The sequence below is a fragment of the Hypanus sabinus genome, chromosome 4, assembly GCF_030144855.1.
Source record: "Hypanus sabinus isolate sHypSab1 chromosome 4, sHypSab1.hap1, whole genome shotgun sequence".
NCBI lineage: Eukaryota > Metazoa > Chordata > Chondrichthyes > Myliobatiformes > Dasyatidae > Hypanus > Hypanus sabinus.
In genome coordinates, this window is record NC_082709.1 from 128,306,319 (window position 1) to 128,325,363 (window position 19,045).

Genomic DNA, 19,045 nt, shown 5'->3' on the forward strand with positions numbered 1-19,045 from the left:
CAGCATTTTGTGTGTGTTGCTTGAATTTCCAGCATCTGCAAATTTCGTTCTGTTTGTGTTTTTAATGGGTATGTTTTTTCCCCCCACTTTTTGCATGAATTTATTATGGTAAATATTTTGGATTCCTTAGGCTGAAATGAAGGGAATATTGGCTTCTTGTTTTGCAACAGGAAATGCATAATTGGATTACGTGATCCCTAATTTACATTCAATTTCAGTGTGGCGCAGAAGAGTACAAAAACCTAATTTTTAATCCAGAAATTTCCTTTCAAAAGCACTTCAAATTATGGATTTGCTTACAGATTGGCAGATGATTATGGAAGCCGTCTTTGAATATGAGTGTTTGTGGGACAGAACTGTGGATGTTTTTATTGTTACTGGCCTTGGTTGTTTCTTCGGATCTGTAGATGGGAGAAAAGATCATTAGGAGCTCTACTCATCCATTATTAAACGCAGATATATGGCTCTGGTCATCAGTCTCAAACAGCCTATGAAAGGAAAGCTGGTGGAGAAGAAAGCTGTTCTTATTATTTCCCACTTCAAGCCTGTAACTTCTGCATCTTAGAAGAACAAGGGCAAGCATCAGGACGGTCCATGTGGTAGTTCTGCTTGTATGTTATACAGCAGTATGACTTGGAAATAAATTACCATTCTATTGTAAGTAATTCTAAATTGAGGAACTTCCTATTTAAAAGCAATAGAGGTATTTGCGTTCCTGTGTCGAGTTCGCACATTCTCTTTGCGATCACCTGGTAGGTTTCCCTCTGGTGCTCTGTGTTTTCCTCTCTTGCCCCAAAGTTGTGCTGGTTGTTTGGCTATTTGGCCACTGTAAATTGTTGTCGGTGTGCGTGGGTATGAGTGGGTAGCAGGAGTAGCGGTATGGAGTGTGGGCATGTAGGAGGGAGTAGATGTCATGGAAAAAAAGTGTGGAGCCAGATCATATATAATGAGTTAAATAGTCTCTGTTGGAAGGGAATGTGAAATGAGGATTTCATAAGAAATGCCGTTTATCTTCTGCTTGAGGATAGTAAATGAGCATTCCAATGTTATCTACACCTTAAGAGTAAATTAGAAAAACTGTGCCATTTTGTGAGTATTTTTAAAAAATATTTATGGTTTTTTTAAAGTCAGTTAATTCATCTTATAACTTGGTATTTGTAGCTCAAGATCTGTATCTTTTCCAAAATTGCTTCAACATTACAAAGCTCTTGCTCAAGTGGTTCACACCATGATTTAATTCAGAATGGTGTTGAAAGAGGTGATGACGTTTAATGTTGCAAGCTGCACTGTAACTCAAATGATATAACAAAATTAGGCAGATGGCATATTTCTCGAAGGAGCAATCACTAGGACACTATTTTAGAAAGTAATCTCAGCTATTAAAAACCTGGTTTCATTTCATGTATTAGTATATCTTGTAATAAGATGTGCATTGATAACTAAATGAAATTTTGGAAGAAAGAAAGATAACCAAATAAATCCTCAGCCCCTTGCTCGTTTGAATATCTGAGCAAAGTGCATCTTTGGGTGTAGAAAGTGCTGTAGAACAGCCTGATATTACAAAAGGCAATGGGTTGACAGCAGTAAGAACATTTAAGATACTTAGCTGAGCTAAGTCAACTTCAAAAATATAGTTTAAGTTCATTTCAGTAACTTGGCATCCCTTAGTGATTAAGATTGACAAAAAATTAACAAGTTTGTTAAAATTAAATTTTGATAACATTGAATGATAGTTGCTGAATAGTTAGTCTATCCAGTATGTTGGATTGCAAGTAGTTCAGCTGATTATTGTAAAGCTTGCAGTGCGTGGTTGTGCGATGGATCACTGCTTCTTCACAATTTATGTCTCCTGCTCACAGTGATGCTGTTTTGATAAACAGTACCTCAGCCTTTATTCATGTGGTCAGATTTTGTAATATATGACCTTACTACATGTTTGACTACAGGATTTTGGACTACTCAATTCTAATGATTTCTTTTTGTGGACTTTCCTGTGTGATCTTCCGTGAAAAAATATTTCATATAATATGTTCTCAGGGCAATGCTTTCAAAAAGCTTATCTTTATACTTGAACACAGTGATATGCCTCTTGAGAAGAACTTTTTAATGATGGAATGTTGAAAAGGCAAACTGAAGTCTTTAAAATGAAAAGATGTTTACTCTTCTGTTGACTGTACTTTTTTCCATAGATGCTGCCTGGTCTGCTGAGGTCCTCCAGCATTTTGTGTGTGTTGCTTGGATTTCCAGCATCTGCAGATGTTTTTTTCTTGTTTGTGAAAAGATGTATTCAGTTTGGAGTAACCAGGTCTTCCAATTAACTGGTTATTTTGCTTGGAATACCATTTGATTATAGTGAAAGGGTCTGGATAGGATCTTCCCTAACATGAACAGAAAGATGAGGATCAGCAATTCCTCTCACTTTTTCACTTTTTGGGAAAGATCATTTGAGGAGAAAGAGTAAGATAAAGGATACACTGGGCACTTCTACTCATCTGCAACATAATCTCTCACTCAACTTTGTCAAGACTAGATCTGCTTTGTTTCTGCCATCTATTAAAACTAGGTGCTAATAATGAAAGTTACTTTCTCTAAAGTAAAGACTCGTAAATCTTACAATTAACCCTTCCTCCTTTGACAATACTTGGCAAGGTCACTGGAAACAGCATACTTTAGAAAACAATTGATGATTGAGGTACTGTACCTACAATCCTGGAATTCGAAATGTCAAAACCAAGAAAGCTTGGGCATAAGGTCCAAAACTGCATGCAACAGTCTTGTAGCTTCAGTACATTTGTTGCCCTATTTACTTAATGTTGGATCCTCACCATTTTTGCAATAAAGGCTGTCAATTCTTGTCAAGCTTTTACTACTAGGACTCTACTAAGAGGTAGTGCTAAACTTGCCCCCAGACACTTTTGAATTACTGGTATTCAGCTGGTGTCTTCCATAGTGAAACCTAATGTAAAATACTTAATAAGTTTTTCTACTGCTTCTTTGTCCCTCATTGCTGACTCTCCAGCATAATTTTCCAGTCATCTGATATCCACTCTTGGCTCTCTTTTACTCTTTATATATTTGGAAAAAAAACTTTTAATATCCTGTTTTATATTATTAGCTAGCTTCCCTTCAAAATTCATCATTTCTCACTTTATAGCTTTTTTTTATTTGCCTTCTGTTGGTTTTTAAAAGCTTCCCAATCCTCTACCTTCTCACTTTTTTCCCCCTATATTGTATTCCTCGTATTCTGCCTTTATACTGTCAGCCTTCCCCTGTCAACCATGGTTGCCTCATCCTCCCTTGAAAATACTTCATCTTTGGGATGTATCTATCTTGCACCTTCGAATTGTCCCCAGAAGCTCCAACCATTGTTGCCCTGCTAGTGTTCCCTTCCAGTCAACTAGATCAGCTCTTTTCTCATGGCTCTGTAATTCCCTTTACTCCATTATTATACATTACATCTGACCTTATCTTCTCTGTCTCAAACTACAGGGTGAATTGTGTCATACTATGATCAGTGTTTCCTAAGTGGTCCTTTACCTTTAGCTTCCTAATCCAATTTAGTTTATACACAATTCCCAATCCAAAATTGCCTTTCCCCCAGTGTGCTCAACCACAAACTGTTCTAAAGAGCCATCTAAAACGCCTAGAAAGCCATTTCTAGGCATTATAGAAATTTCCTCTCTTGGGATCTGGCACCAATGTGATTTTTCAATCTACTTGCATATTGAAGTCCCCCATGACAACTGTAACATTACCCTTTTGACATGCCTTTTTATCTCCCATTGTAATTTGCATCGCACATCCTGGCTTCTATTTGAGGCCTGTATACAGCTCCCATCAGAGACTTTTTACCCTTGCAGTTTCTTAACTCTACTGACAAGGATTCTACATCTTGCGATCCCATGTCATCACTTTCTAAGGATTGGATTTCATTTTTAACCAACAGAGCCACCCCACTCCCTCAGCCTACCTGCGTATCTTTTCAATACAAGGTGTACCTTTGGGTGTTAAGCTCCCAGCTATGATCTGCTTTCAGCCACAACTCAGAGATGCCCACAACATTGAACCTGCCAATATCATCTACCTTATTCTGTATACTGGTGTGCATTCAAGTATAACACCTTGTTCAATGGTACAATTTAATGTCAGAGAAATGTATACAATATACATCCTGAAACGCTTTTTCCTCGCATCCATCCACAAAAACGGAGGAGTGACTCAAGAATGAATGACAGTTAAATGTTAGAACCCCAAAGTCCCCCCCCAACTCCCCTCCCTCCCTCCTGTGTGTAAGTGGCAGCGAGCAGCAATCCCTTCCCCCCACTGGCAAAAATAAAGCCCACCCGCTACCAGCACTCAAGCGTGAACAAAGCAATAGCAAAGACACAGGCTTGCAGTTACCCCAAAGACTACATTGTTCACCTGATAATTCAACATGCTGTGGGCTCTCCCTTTCTTAATAAGGGAGAAAGAGGTGACGCCGTTTTCCAACGAGTGGGGAGACATAACAAACAACTTGCTGGTTTATGATGCTAAAAGTTCCGTTACGTCGCTTTTTTTTCAAGCTTTGTGCCTGAAGATTGCAAAGATCCCGGGTCCCCCGGCACGCAGCAGATGTTCTGACTCCCCCAACAACACACAGGTCTCCTGTGGTGACACCGATCCTTGAACTGCCCGTCTCCAGTTCCTTGAGATCCCAGGCTTCCAAATCTGAGCAGAAACCTTAGGCCTAGCCTTTGGCCTGTCGAATAGTGGCCGATTGTGGGAACCTGAGAGTGGGTTCCATTCCTGCAAAGAACCATAGTCAGTGTGTAACTCCAGATCAGGGTCTTCAAAAGAACCCTGAAATGAAAAAATAGAGATATTATAGATGGAAATAGAACTATTTTTGAAAATGCAAGCAACGGAGTTGATGTTGGGCTCCATAACTACTTAGCTCTGCCTCCTCTCTTTTTGATTTTTGCCCCCATATGACACCAACTTATCCCACTAACTATCACTCTATATTTCTAGTGGTGTGAAAATGACACTGTAACTCTCGCCTCTTTTACTTTTTATATATCTGAGAAAACTTTCTGTATCCTCTTGTATTTTTGGCTAGCTGACCTTCATATTTAACCCGTTCTCTTTCTTATGGCTTTTTAGTTGCGTTTTGTTGGTTTTTAAAGGCTGTGGAATTCATTAACTTCCCACTAAATTTTGCTAAATTTATATGCCCTTCAGCTTTTGTGCTGTCTTTGACTTGCCTTGTCAGCCACGGTCATTCCATCCTCCTTTGAGAATACTTTGTCATCTTTGGGATGTATCTATCCTATGAGATGCTCCAAAACAGTTGCAACATTGAAAATTTTCCACTTTATCAAGTTGTTAAAGTGTGTTCTGCTTTGTATGAGAGACTCATTCCACTGAGATGCAACACTGAGCGTCATAGGAAGTCATTCCTGCCTGTGGCCATCAAACTTTACAACTCCTGCCTCGGAGTGTCAGACACCCTGAGCCAATAGGCTGGTCCTGGACTTATTTCCACTTGGCATGATTAACTTATTATTTAATTATATATGGTTTTATATTGCCATATTTCTACACTATTCTTGGTTGGTGTGACTGTAATGAAACCCAATTTCCCTCAGGATCAATGAAGTAGGTCTGTCTGTATGACGAAGATGTTCCAGTTCATTTGGGAAGTTGTGTCACAAAGTATTTTGTAGTACCAACGTGCCAGCCAATGGCCATCTCCCATGAGAATTTAACCACCGAGTGTTTGACATTCAATAACATTACCATTGCCTTGTTCAGTGCCGCCACCACCAGCTTGGGGATCGTCATTGTCCAGAAATTCAAATAGGCCAGTCACAGCAACAAAATGGCTCCAAGAGTAAATCAGACTTTGGATCCCCCCCCCCCCCCCCCCCAAGGCTTTTCCTGATTGCCCACAGGTCAGGTCTCTTTTGACTTGCAAAATTCCCAAGAGATGTGGTTATAAAGTATCTGCTTCTCTGTTTTTGCAGTGGGAAAATACAGCTGCCTTATTCACTTAGGATATTTTTCTCTTTTAGCTGAACTTGTAGAGCGAGGTACAGTTAATTAACTGCAGACAACCTAAGCATTACTTTTATTCTCTGCTGACCCTTTTTGTGCTCCACATTATTTCTCAGCAAGTCAGCAATTGGTTTATATTAATCTCACCACATTTCGATGTGGCTTTATTTTGTTTCTTTTTCTACATCTCCTTCTCCCCACCCTAATCAGTGGAGGTTACAAGCTTGCTGTTTGTCTGGGACTGTGTTGCTCACTGCTGTTCAGTTGACGTATTCATCTGCCATTTTTAATTTGATTCTAGGGAGTTCCCAGAACCAGTAGACCACAGGTCTCCAAGTAATGATCAATGCAAAAGGAATAAGTTGCTGAAGCAGTCTTGCCTAATGATCTGCTGATTTACATTTAATATGAGTGTGAAGTACTTTGGTACATTTTCCAATGTTAAAATTGCTTTTATAGAAGTACGTTGATATTGTTGTTATAATTCAGTTCTGCCACATTATCAGCTCTATGGCATTTTGTGGCCGTTCCCCAGATCATCCCTTCAGCAGTAACTGATTAAACAAATATATTAACAATATTTGGAGCAGAAGAACTGCTGGAGTAGCTTATGACAATTGGTCTTTTTTAAAATGGCCCTTTTGGGATCTGAGTCAGTATGAAGCCCAGATTGATCAGTTGATAACTTTCACTAATAGTCGATAATGAAACTGTTAATTTCTGTGCCTTTCACCAGCTCAGCAGCCACCCCAAATGTAACATTTTCCATATCTTCAACTTTTAGGTCTGGTCTCTGTGAATTCCTTGTCCTGCTCACCAAGACCACTAACATCAGCATTAGTACCAGTGTGATTAGCTCCTTTGTTTAGCACTTGGGCATTTTTTTTCGCTTACTACTTTCATTCTTCTTCTCTTCTCACCATTCTTAACATTTTTTTAACTCCCCCACCCCCACATTGTCATCTGAGCTTGTTTAACCCTGTTCTCTGAGCCATCCAATCCTTTCCTACTGTCCTCTCCATCCACCCTTACTATAAATTGACCCACCTCTTGGGTCACTTCCAGTGGAATATTTATTGTTAAATATGTTGTGCAGGCTCAGCATGCATTTTCATACAATATAAGTGCAGCGAAAATCTATTTCAACATTTTATTGGTAATGTATATTTAACAATCCTTAGTATCATATTTACCTAATGATTTGGATAATTGAGTCAAGGCATTTTTCCTTTTGTTAATCCACCTCCTACCTGCAGGACTAGTACTCCTACTGTAAGCAATTAATTCATTAATACCTGAAGGATGATCAAAGGCATTTTCCTTGATCGTGCTGCCTGCGTTAAAAATGCTTTATGGAAGTTATTATTGTTCAGTTCTGTCATATTGTCACTTTATGCTGGGGAGTTGTATTATTTTGCATCCAGACATCAGGGCCTGGTTCAGGTGTGTACGGTGTGGATGGAGATTATAGGTTTGTCAGGGTGGCTTATCCGGGGAAATGGGTTGGGCTGTTGATAACAAATATCAAAGTCTGCTGTGTGTGTGGCTAAAGATCAGTTCCTGAGGAGTAAAAGGTTGGAAGGGTTAGATGGGGGCTACGGAAGGAATTCTGAGGGTGGGTGGCTGTCCTACATGGAGATCAAGAAAAGAATGGAGTGAGGATTCAGTATTTAGGATTTGCAGATTAGGGTCGTTTCCTGTTGGCATATTTGTTCAGTGTGACATGCATAGTCTTTGTCCAATCGTGTAATGTCAGAGTAATTTTAAAACCTGAACAGATGGGAAGTTGACAACATTGGCATTTATTGGCCTCACTCATTGTCCTTCAACTGAGGAGCTTGCTGTACCATACCTGAATGTAGTTAACGATCTTGGTTCTGCAGTCCTCTTAGCCTGAGTAAAGAGAGCAATCCCTTCACCATTACTGCTTCCAGGCTTGGATTACAGAATTTATTTAATTAACTGAATTTAATTTGTGGTGTGATTCAACTTCTCTTGATCAGCCAATAACTGTGAGTGCTGTAACCACAGTGCTACTGTACCCATATGCATTCTGACAGTAATGTGCTATCAAGGCGGCTATACACAATTCCCACTAGAGCTTTAAATCATTTTCTATTGCTTAATTCTACCCATAAAGTCACTACTGGCTGCTTACCTACTTATTATATTCCTTCTCATTAATGATGTGATTTCATTCCTTAATCACAAAGGCAGCTCCTCCTCCAGTACCTTTCCCTCTGCAACTAACTGGATCTGAGACTTCCTTATCGGGCGACCACAGTCAGAACTGATAGGAAATAATATCTCTTTCTCGCTGACAATCAACACCTCAAGGAAGTGTGCTTACCTAACTGCTCTACTTTCTTCATCATTGACTGTGTGGCTATGCACAACTCAGACGCCATTTTAAAATTTGCTGACGACACAACTATTGGCAGAATTGCAGTTGGTGACGAAGAAGTGTATAAGAGTGAAGTAGATCAACTCACAACAACAATCTTGCAGTTGATGTCAATAAAACAATGGAATTGATTGTTGACTTCAGGAAGGGAAAGTTGAGGGAACACACACTTGTTCTCGTCGAGGGATCAGCAGTGGAAGGGGTGATCAGCTTCAAGTTCTTCGGTGTTAACATCTCTGAAGATTTATCCTGGGCCCAGTATATTGATGCAATTATAAAGAAGGCACGACAGTAACTATATTTCACTTGGTGCTTGAGGAGACTTGGTCACCAAAGACTCCTGGAAATTTCTACTGATGTACCATGGAGAGCATTCTAACTGGTTGCTTATCATCTGGTACTGGACAGGATTAGGATAAGCTGCAGAAAGTTGTAAACTTACCCAGCTCCATCATGGGCACTAGCCTCCCAGCATAAGTACAGCTTCAAAAGACAATTCCTCAGAAAGGGCAGTATCCACAGTTAAGGATCACATTACTCAGGACATGCCCCCTTCGCAATGTTACCATCAAAGAGGAGATGCAGGAGCCTGAGGATACATGCTCAAGTGTTTCAGGAACAATTTCTTCCGCTGAACCAAGAGATTTCTGAATGGACAATAATATACACTACCTCATTGTTTTGTCTTGTTACTGCTCTTTTTGAACTACTTATTGAATTTAATTTTTATATTTACAACTTATTATAATTTGTTTTTTTTCTCACATTTTGCAATGTACTGCTGCTGCAAAACAACAAATTTCAAGACCTATGACAGTGCTATTAAACTTGATTCTGATTCTGTCATGCAGATGTCAAAACCTTGTGTAATTATTCCCACTTTTGGTCATCTTGCCATTGTGTGTGGCTACATTGAGTTCAACTTGAAATTTGATAGGGAGAAAGTAAAGTCTGATGTATCAGTATTTCAGTGGAGTAAGGGAAATTACAGTGGTATGAGAGAGGAGCAGGACAAAGTAAATTGGAAGGAGATGCTGGCAGGGATGACAGCAGAGCAACAGTGGCGTGAGTTTCCGGGAAAACCAAGAAAGGTGCAGGTTTGATGTATTCCAAAAATGAAGACATACTCAAATGGCAAAATAGTATAATCATGGCTGACAAGGGAAGTCAGCTCTAATGTAAAAGCAAACGAGAGGGCATACAACAAAGCAAAAATTTGTAGGAAAGACAGAGGAGTTGGGAAGCTTTTAAAAACCTGCAGAGAGCAACTAAAAGAATCATTAGGAAGGAAAGGATGAAATGTGAAAGCAAGCTAGCAAAACTATCAGAGTGGATAGTGAAAGCTTTTTCAAGTATGTGGAAATGAGAGTGGATGTAAAGATGGGAGTCGATATAGGACCACTAGGGGAGAAAAAGACCAGAGAAATAATAATGGGGGACAAGGAGATGTCAGATGAACTAAATGAGTACTTTGCATCTGACTTTACCGTGGAAGACACTAGCAGTGTGCCAGATGTTGTGTGTGAAGGAAGAGAAGTGAGTCCAGTTACTATTACAAGGGAGAAGATGTTCAAAAAGCTGAAAGACCTAAAAGTACATAAGTCATCCGTACCAGATGAAATACACTCCAGTGTTCTGAAAGGGGTAGCGTTAGAGATTGTGGAGGCATTAGTAATGATCTTTCGAAAATTATTGGACTTGGTTATGGTGTGAGAGGATTGGAAAATTCCTTTAAGAAAGGAGGAAGGCAGCAGAAAGGAAATATATAGACCAATTAGCCTTTCTTCAGTGGTTGGGAAGATGTTGGAGTCATTTGTTAAGGATAAGGTTATGGAGTACTTGGTGACACAGGACAAGATAGGACAAAGTCAGCATGGGAAAATCCTGCCTAACAAACCTGTTGGAATTGTTTGAGGAGATTACAAGTAGGATGCATAAAAGGGATGCACTGGTTGTTGGATTTAGACTTTTGAAGGCCTTTGACAAGGTGACACTCATAAGGCTGCTTACCAGGTTATGAACCCATGGTATTACAGGGAAGTTACTGGCATGATTTGTGGGAAGCAGTGAGTGGGAATAAAAGGATCTTTTTCTAGTTGGCTGCCAGTGATTAGTGGTGTTCCGCAGGGGTAGGTTTTGGGACTGCTTCTTCTCATGTTGTATATCAATAGTTTAGATGATAGAGTTTGCCAGGTTTGCAGATGATATAAAAATTGGTGGAGGGGCAGGTAGTGTCGGAGGAAACAGGTAGGCTGCAGAAGGACTTGGACAGATTAGGAGAATGGACAAGAAAGTGGCAACTGAAATACAATTTTTGGTCACGCCCTTTGGTAGTAGAAATAAATGTGCAGAATATTTTCTAAACAGAGAAAATCCAAAAATCTGAGATGCAAAGGCACTTGGGATTCCTTGTGCAAAACACCTTAAAGGTTAACTTGTAGGTTGAGTCGGTGGTGAGGAAGGCAAATGCAATATTGGCATTCATTTCAAGCGGTCTAGAATACAAGAGCGGGGATGTGGTGCTGAGGCTTTATAAGGCACTGGTGAAGCCTCACCTTCCAGATTGTGAATAATTTTGGGTTCCTTGTCTCAGAAGAGGTGTGCTGGCATTGGAGAGGGTTCAGAGGAGGTTCACAAGGGTGTTTCCCAGAATGAAAGTGTTATCACACGAGGAGCGTTTGATAGCTCTGGGTCTGAACTTGCTGGAATTTAAAAGGATGGGGCGGGGGGGGGGGGTAATCTCATTGAAACCTTTCAGATATTGAAAGAGCAAATGAGGAAATGGAGGGCTGTCCATTTAAAACAGATGCAGAGAAATTTCTTCAATCAGAGGGTGGTGAATTTGTGGGATTTGCTACCACAGGAAGCTGCAGAGGCAAGGTCAGTAGGTGTATTTAAGGCAGACATTTATAGGTTCTTGATTGGATATGGCATCAAAGGTTACAGGGAGAAGGCCGGGGAGTGAGGTTGTGGAGGGTAACAAAGGATCAGTTATTGAATGGCAGAACAGACTCAATGGGCCAAATGACCTCTTCTGCTCCTATGTCTTATGGTCATGTGTCATGCCCACCTAGTTGTTTTCCAAATTTATTTTTTTGGCAACCTATTTGATTGCTTAATGATATGACATTTGGAGTCCATGTTTGTATCCATTGGGATGTAATATAGGATACTCCCTGTAAAGTGACTGAAGTGGAGCAGAATGACAGTGCAGTTTTGTATCATCCAACTTGTGAGCAGCCAAAATGCATCAAGTCTTCAGGTGGCACTTGTGTTGCAGTTTATACATGCATTGTTTGTACAGGTCAACCTTCTATAATCTGGCACCATTGGGACATGAGGAGCGCCGGATTAGTGAAAGTGCCGAATTACAGAAGGATCACATCAAGCAAAAGCTAACCGCCTCATCATACCTGTAAAATATCATATAAATCAGTACAAGTTAGATAATAATGAAACAGAAATATTAAATGAGTAGCAAGTGAAATTTTAATAAAGTAATATACTGTACAGGCACAGATAAAATAAAGGGTATAGGTAAATGTACAGGAATTAACATTTGAGCATTTCAGCTTCTAAAGTGAGACGTTTAATACAGGATTCTCCCGCTATCCGAAGGTAGAGCGTTCCTATGAAACAGTTTGTAAGCCGAAATGTCGTAAAGCGAAGAAGCAATTACCATTAATTTGTATGGGTAAAATTTTGGAGCGTTCCCAGACCCAAAAAAGAACTGACCAAATCGTACCAAATAACTCATAAAACCTAAAATAACACAAACATACAGTAAAAGCAGGAATGATATGGTAAGTATACGGCCTATATAAAGTAGAAATATTGTATTTACGGTGTAGTTTCACTTATCAAGATCGGGAAGACAGTGAGCCAAAATTGATTTGGAGAAAAAAAAATCAGCACGTACATGCCTACGCACACAACTGCCCGCACAAGGCTTCACGGTCACGGTAGTCTTTTCAGGGTAAACACGTATAAAGTGGGCATCTTATTTTAGTAAAAGCAAAAATCCTCTTTGGTTAGCGAAAACCGGTACTAATGTAAGTCTTTTGTAACAGTGAGCTGTCGTAAAGCGAAAGTTCGAAAAACGGGGGCCACCTTCAGGCAAAGTTACATGTCTGAAAGTGTGGTGTTGTTGGGATCATCAACATCTTCATCTTGAAAAATGAGTGAAGCATCAGGAACTGGTGCTGAAACTGGCACAACTTTTTCTTTAAAAACTGTTGATGTTGGTGGCAGCACATCTGGGTGAGCAGAAGCAGAAGTTGGAGAAAGGAGGTCTTCTGTACGCCACATTTCACGCGACTGCCAGGCGGCCGGGGGCTTGGTACTGTGCTCTTCCCTATTCACTCGCAGTTACTGAGAATCCTCGTTAGTTTCTTTTCCTCTGCTTAGTAATATGCTTAAATTCAGCAGGTCACTATGTCTGATCTGAGGTCATAGGCAGAAGAGAATGGAGCACTGGCTGGGCAATGCCAGAGTGCAGTTTGTGACTGCTGGCAGGCGGGCAAGAAGGCGGACCGACCCAGCGCGTGGCAGCTCCCCTGCTGCTGGCGGGTGAGACGGGCAGGTGTCGGGCAGCTGCGCCTCACGTAGATGATATTAATAAATGCAGAAAAACAAGCAGGAATCGCCTGTCTGTGCTTACAAGAGTGCGCCAACACATGAACAGATTTAGTGCAACCAAAACAATGCGCAACAGATCGGTATGGTGACCCAGGAAATTTGAAATTACAGTTGTGCGGAAAATTTGAAATCAGGGCCGGATTATCGAAGGAACTGGTCAACTGTATCTCTTTTTTTAAAGCCTCTCATTGAAGCCAATATTATGTCTAACTAAAGGCTAATAGTCTGCTTCTCTACTTTCATTCATGAGAGAAGCTGACTTGAAAGATGCCCAAAATCGGTTGCTTTCTGTTATTATTTAGGACCTGGGCAAGGAGTGGACAGCAGCCTTGAAGATTGGTCTGGAGTTTTGGTGGACACTGAATATTGTGTGAATACACAAGGAAAATTTAAGAAAGGACTTGAACCATCTGGCTGTGTAACAACTGTTTATCACACCAATCAAACTGCAACAAATTTTGGAGAAGATACATAGCTCGAAACAGGCCCTCCTGGACCAGTGATCTGCAGTGCCCAGCAACCCATCTATTTATTCACAGGACAATTTACAATGACCAATTAGCCCAATATGTCTCTGGAATTCACAAACCTGGAAGAAATTCACATCGTCATGGGGAGTCTGTATAAACTTCTTACAGACAGTGCTAGAATTGAACTTCGAGCTGCAATGCCCCAAGTTGTAATCGTGTCGTGCTAACTTTTATGCTGCAGTGGTTCCCCAGATGTAGAATTCTAAGGGCAAATGTAGAACCAGCTCCAAGATTTCAAAGAATAAATTGGATTCAATTTTGGTTCATTGACTTAAACAATGAAAGTTTGATTCAGCATTATATTTTGTGAATCTGAATGGACAGGTGTGTCACAATCTGATCAAAAATAATTGGATATAAACATTCATTTGAGGGTTACCCTTGACATTTGTGAGGAGATGGGGCAGGTGCAGTTCAGCAGTTGGGAAACCATGAAGATTGCCACAAGTGCAAAGAATAAGCATCGGTTGCATACTCTTCATACAAGGTTAATTTGTCACACTGAGCTATGTGTACAAGCTAATAATGGTCAGGGCCACCGAGAAAATCAGATGAAAACATCAGGATGTATCATAGCATTTTAACTTTGAAGGAAGGCTTAATTACTCAGTTTATTAGGGATTTACTTGATGGAGAGCTTATTATCAATGGACTATATTGTAATAGCCATTTTTTTTTATTGGTGGCTAAGATGAAGATAGCAATAACTTTTTGAACAACGTGTGTGCTTTAGTAATGGTACCATTTGTCTTGCAGAACCAGGTAAAGAGGGTCTGCAGGAGGCTACTGGTTAGTAATATATGCTCCAGTTAGGAGTTGCTGCATTGAAGAATCTTTCAGGAACTCCATGGTTTCATGAATTATTAATATCTGTCACCTGCTGTAGTCAGAACTTACGGTGCACATCTGTTCTCCTGCACATGAAGATAAGATCACAATGACCCTGAAGAGTTCAGTCTCTGAGTTTCTTCAGGCAACTGTAGTAATGTGCAAAATAATGGGTGTAGTTTCCAACCTAGTACTGTAATTGTGATGTGATGGAGGCTGTCAACTTCGAGTGGAGAGCAACAGACTCTACAAGCATGAGTATTTGCCCAGATTCCCAGTGTTTTGGTAAGTAATAAATTGTGTAGAAACCCAAAGCTGTTACTTAGTGAAAAAGACAATCACTTCTTGAACATGGAGTATGACTGCTACCAAGAAATCCTCACGCTAAAATGTCATAAGCTTTAATTGACAGTTAGAGCAATTCTTTTTAATAAGTTTACCTTTTGTTATAGTAATCTCAATATAGCTTAACAATATTTGAAACATTTTTTTTCAATTTAAGGTATTTAATTGCTTAGCTCCAGCTTGGGTTGCCAAACAACATTATTTGATTGCCATCAAAATAGATGTTCCTATTGTGTAATGCAGTAAAAATAAAAATGAGCTTATAGATAAAAATTTAAGTACATCATTGGTGTGAATATCATCTTGCAGAGTAGAGCCTTATTAAAAGATCCGTGCCTGAAACAATTGAAAATTTACCAAAGTATAATAAGATGATCTGTTTTGAAATCGTAAGAAATAAAAGTAGTCTGAATTTCAACTCGGCATAATTCATAGTTTCACATGACTGAATCCATTAAGAACACAAAGTCAGCTATGAATTCAGTGATATTAATACTTGGGTTACCCTCACATTGGCAATAAGAAAATGCTCAGGGCCATTTTATAGGTCATTATCAGAGTCCAAAGATTGTTGAGATCATGAAAAATATATTTAGAAATAACAGACTCCAGCCACTAATATAATAGAAGTCTTTCATATTGTTTGATGGAAATAGAACTTCTATTTTAGAGAAAGTTTTATTGACGCTTTCAGGTGGCTTAGGTACTTAATTGTAAACTGACATAGTATCTTGTGGTCCATTCATCTGACTCCTGTTGGTTAAGCAGATGGGAAGAGCAAAGTTGTGATACCTTGCTGCTGACAGGTAAAAATAAGCAGTCATTATGAGGAAGAAAATTGAAAACCATAACTTCTGAAAGGTCTGAAAACTATGAACTTCAGTGATATTGATCTCGGAAGAGGTAATGTAAATTGACATTCTCCATGATGCGTTAAGTTTGTTTATTCTTGTTATTTTACCTTTGAAAGACTTAAAATTCACACTTGCACATGAATTCCCAGAGAGTATCTTCACACAAATCTGTTAGAAGTCACCTCCTTACCAATGTGAATTACAAATTACAGGTTCTGCAGCACAATTTCCAGATGGTTCTCTTGCTTTTTTTTGACTATTAAATAAATCAAGTCTAGAATTTAGCACCTGGTGACTTTGCATTATGTGACTTGTCAGGAAATGTGGCAGTCAGAAGTCAGCTTTGATCAATACACTAAGAGTAGCCTTTTCAGCCATGCCAACAGTACAGGAAAAACTTTGTAGAAAGGCGAACGAGGGTCTAATCAGTACTTGGCTTCTCAGAAGATTCTTAAGAAAACTGTTCATGTTGAAGTTTGTGAAGAACACAAAGTAGCATGATTTTAATCATGAATTGTATAATTAATTTAAAAACTCATCTCAAATGAGATGTATGGCGACAAAGCTTGGGGACTGGAGTTCCATAGCTGACTGTTCAAACTTAACTGCTGTGAATGCTGGGATCAAATGTCAGCGTAAGAGGCATCCGTTGGTGATGCAGCACGCGGTTTCCAAAGAGCTCAGTGCTTTTGGCTTTTTTTTTAGCAGGCTGAAATCAGAGCAAGAGGTTTGTTGGTGATGTAGTGTGAGGTTTAAAAAGTGCTCTGGTACTTTTAGCTCCTTTCGATGGGGTGCAATCAGTGCAGGGCCGCTAAAAGGAAAGGAGGTATAAGTGGAGCGGCCTTTGTTGGAATGGGACAGTGTTGGAGTGATCAGGCTTTGTCTCAATGCGCTTGGGCAAGTACATGCAGATGTTCAATGTAAATTTCTAGTAAGTTTTGTTTTGTGCACTAAGAGTGGATTCAGAGGTACTGGTATGTCTTTTGTGTGAGTTATAGGTATTCTTACCCTGATAACTTAATCAGCATGAAGCTCATGGGGCTGCACTTCCTGACAGACCGTGTTAAGGAACTGGAGCTGCAGCTGGATGGTCTTCGGCTCATATAGGAAAATGAAGAGGCGATAGGAGAAACAGGGAGGTAGTCGCCCTTAAGTAGTAGGAAGAAAGTACCTGGGTGACTGTCAGGAAAGGGAAAGGCAGCTGGTGCAGAATACTGCTGCAACTGTTCCCCTCAATAATATGTATACCACCTTGGATGAGGGAATAACCAAACAGGAGACGCTGCAGTGACCAGATCTCTGGGACTGAGTCTGACTCTGTCTCAGATGGGAAGTGGGAGGTGAAAAGGAGTGTGTTATTGATAAGAGATCCCATGGTTAGTGGAGCAGAAAGCAGATTCTGTGGATGTGAAAGAGACACCTGGATGGTATGTTACCTCCCAGGTGCCAGGGTTACGGATCTCTTGGACTGTGTGCATGGTGCTGTAAAGGGGGAGGGTGAACAGCTGCAAGTCATGGTACATATGGGTACTAATGAAGTGGGCAGGAAAAGGGAGGCCCTGAATGGAGAAGGAGTTAGGCAGAAAGCTGAAAAGCAGGCCCTCCAGGGTAGTAATCTCTGGATTGCTGCCTGTGCCATGTGCCAGTTGGGGGAAGAATAGGAAGATTTTTCAGATGAATGTGTAGCCAAGGGGGACCAATATCCCGGCAGAGAGGGATTAAACTTATTTGGCAGGGGGATGGAACTGGAGTGATAAGGTTGAAGGTGAGGCAGTTGGTATAGTGAGTCTGTGAAAAAGAACAGGCAGATGACAAGGCAAAAGTGCAGTTTGTGAGATGAGTTAAAGTGTAACAGGGGCCACAATTGAAAAGGGTGATGAATACAGGACTGTTTTATTTGAATGCACGCCATATATGCAATAAGGTAGATGACCTTGTAGTGCAGATAGAGATTGGCAGGTATGATTTTTGTGGGCATTTCTGAGTCGCGGCTGAAAGTAGATCATGGTTGGGAACTTAACATCCAAGGATGCACATTGTATTGAAAGTTCAAGCAAGTAGGCAGAGGGAGTAGGGCGGCTCTGTTGTTTTTTAAAAATGAAATTAAATGCTTAGAAAGAGCTGACATGGGATTGGAAGTTGTAGAATCCTTGTGGGTAGAGTTAAGAAACTGGAAGGGTAAAAAGACCCTGATGGGAGTTGTATACAGACCTCTGAACAGTAGCCAGGATATGAATTCAGGATATACAAATTCAAGTTGTTATGAATGTACCACAGCTCTGAGGGGCCGAAGAGTGCGGGGTAGCCCCCTCCTTTGTGAGAATCGCAGGATTGCTATTGATTTGGGTCAGGAGACCCAGGAAATGAGAGAGATGTGCGGAATGTCTTGACCTCCCCCCCCCCCCCCACCCCCAGCGATATAAAAGCTATGGGAAACGGCCACTGTCTCTTGGAGACGGACTTGTGTATTACAAAACCGTGCTACGTGGAAGCCCTCAGGCAAAGTGGGCTGGTTGAGGGAGGGATTGCCTCACCCCAACCTGATTGACATCTGAGACCCTGTGGGTCAGAATAAAAGAGGGTCGGTGGGAACAGACGCACCAGAAGAAACGCTAGCGATCCCGTAATAGCGGAAGCTGGTGGGAGGAGGCCATGTGCGTTCGGTTCCATTTGCCCCAGAACCGGTAGCTTTTACCATGGAACAATGGCTTTTAGCTAACAATAGGGAAACCAACTCCCAATGACTCTCGAAAGGTGGACATCATAAAAGGACTGGGCAAGTTTTAACCTGTCTTTCTCTCAAACCAAAACGCTGCAGCTTGAACGAACTAACAATGACTTTTATATTTCCATCGGACAATACATTATCCCCTAGACAACGATAGAGCTATTTCTTATTGATTATTATTATACCCACGCTTTTAGATTTAGTATTGACGACGTATATTATCTGTATGTTTGCATTGATATTATTTTGTGTATTTTTATCAATAAATACTGTTAAAATAGTACCATCAGACTTCAATGGACCTCTCTATCTTTGCTGGTAAGTGACCCAGTTACAGGGTACGTAACAAAGTCAAGTCAACTTTTATTGTCATTTCGACCATAACTGCTGGTACAGTGCATAGTAAATATGAGACAATGTTTTTCAGGACCATGGTGTTACATGACACAGTACAAAAAACTAGACTGAACTACATAGTAATAAAAAAAACAACACAGAGAAAGCTACACTAGACTACAGGCCTACCCAGGACTGCATAAAGTGCACAAAAACAGTGCAGGCATTACAATAAATAATAAACAGGACAGTAGGGCAAGGTATCAGTCCAGGCTTCGGGTATTGAGGAGTCTGATAGCTTGGGGGAAGAAACTGTTACATAGTCTGGTTCTGAGAGCACGAA

At 40.4% G+C, this 19,045-nt stretch overlaps 1 protein-coding gene across 8 annotated transcripts in view; it reads left to right on the plus strand.

Annotated features, from left to right (window-relative positions):
- dmd (dystrophin) overlaps positions 1–19,045 on the plus strand; it is a 1,939,431-nt gene that overhangs the window by 196,752 nt on the left and 1,723,634 nt on the right. The gene's annotated exons all lie outside the window — the stretch shown is intronic.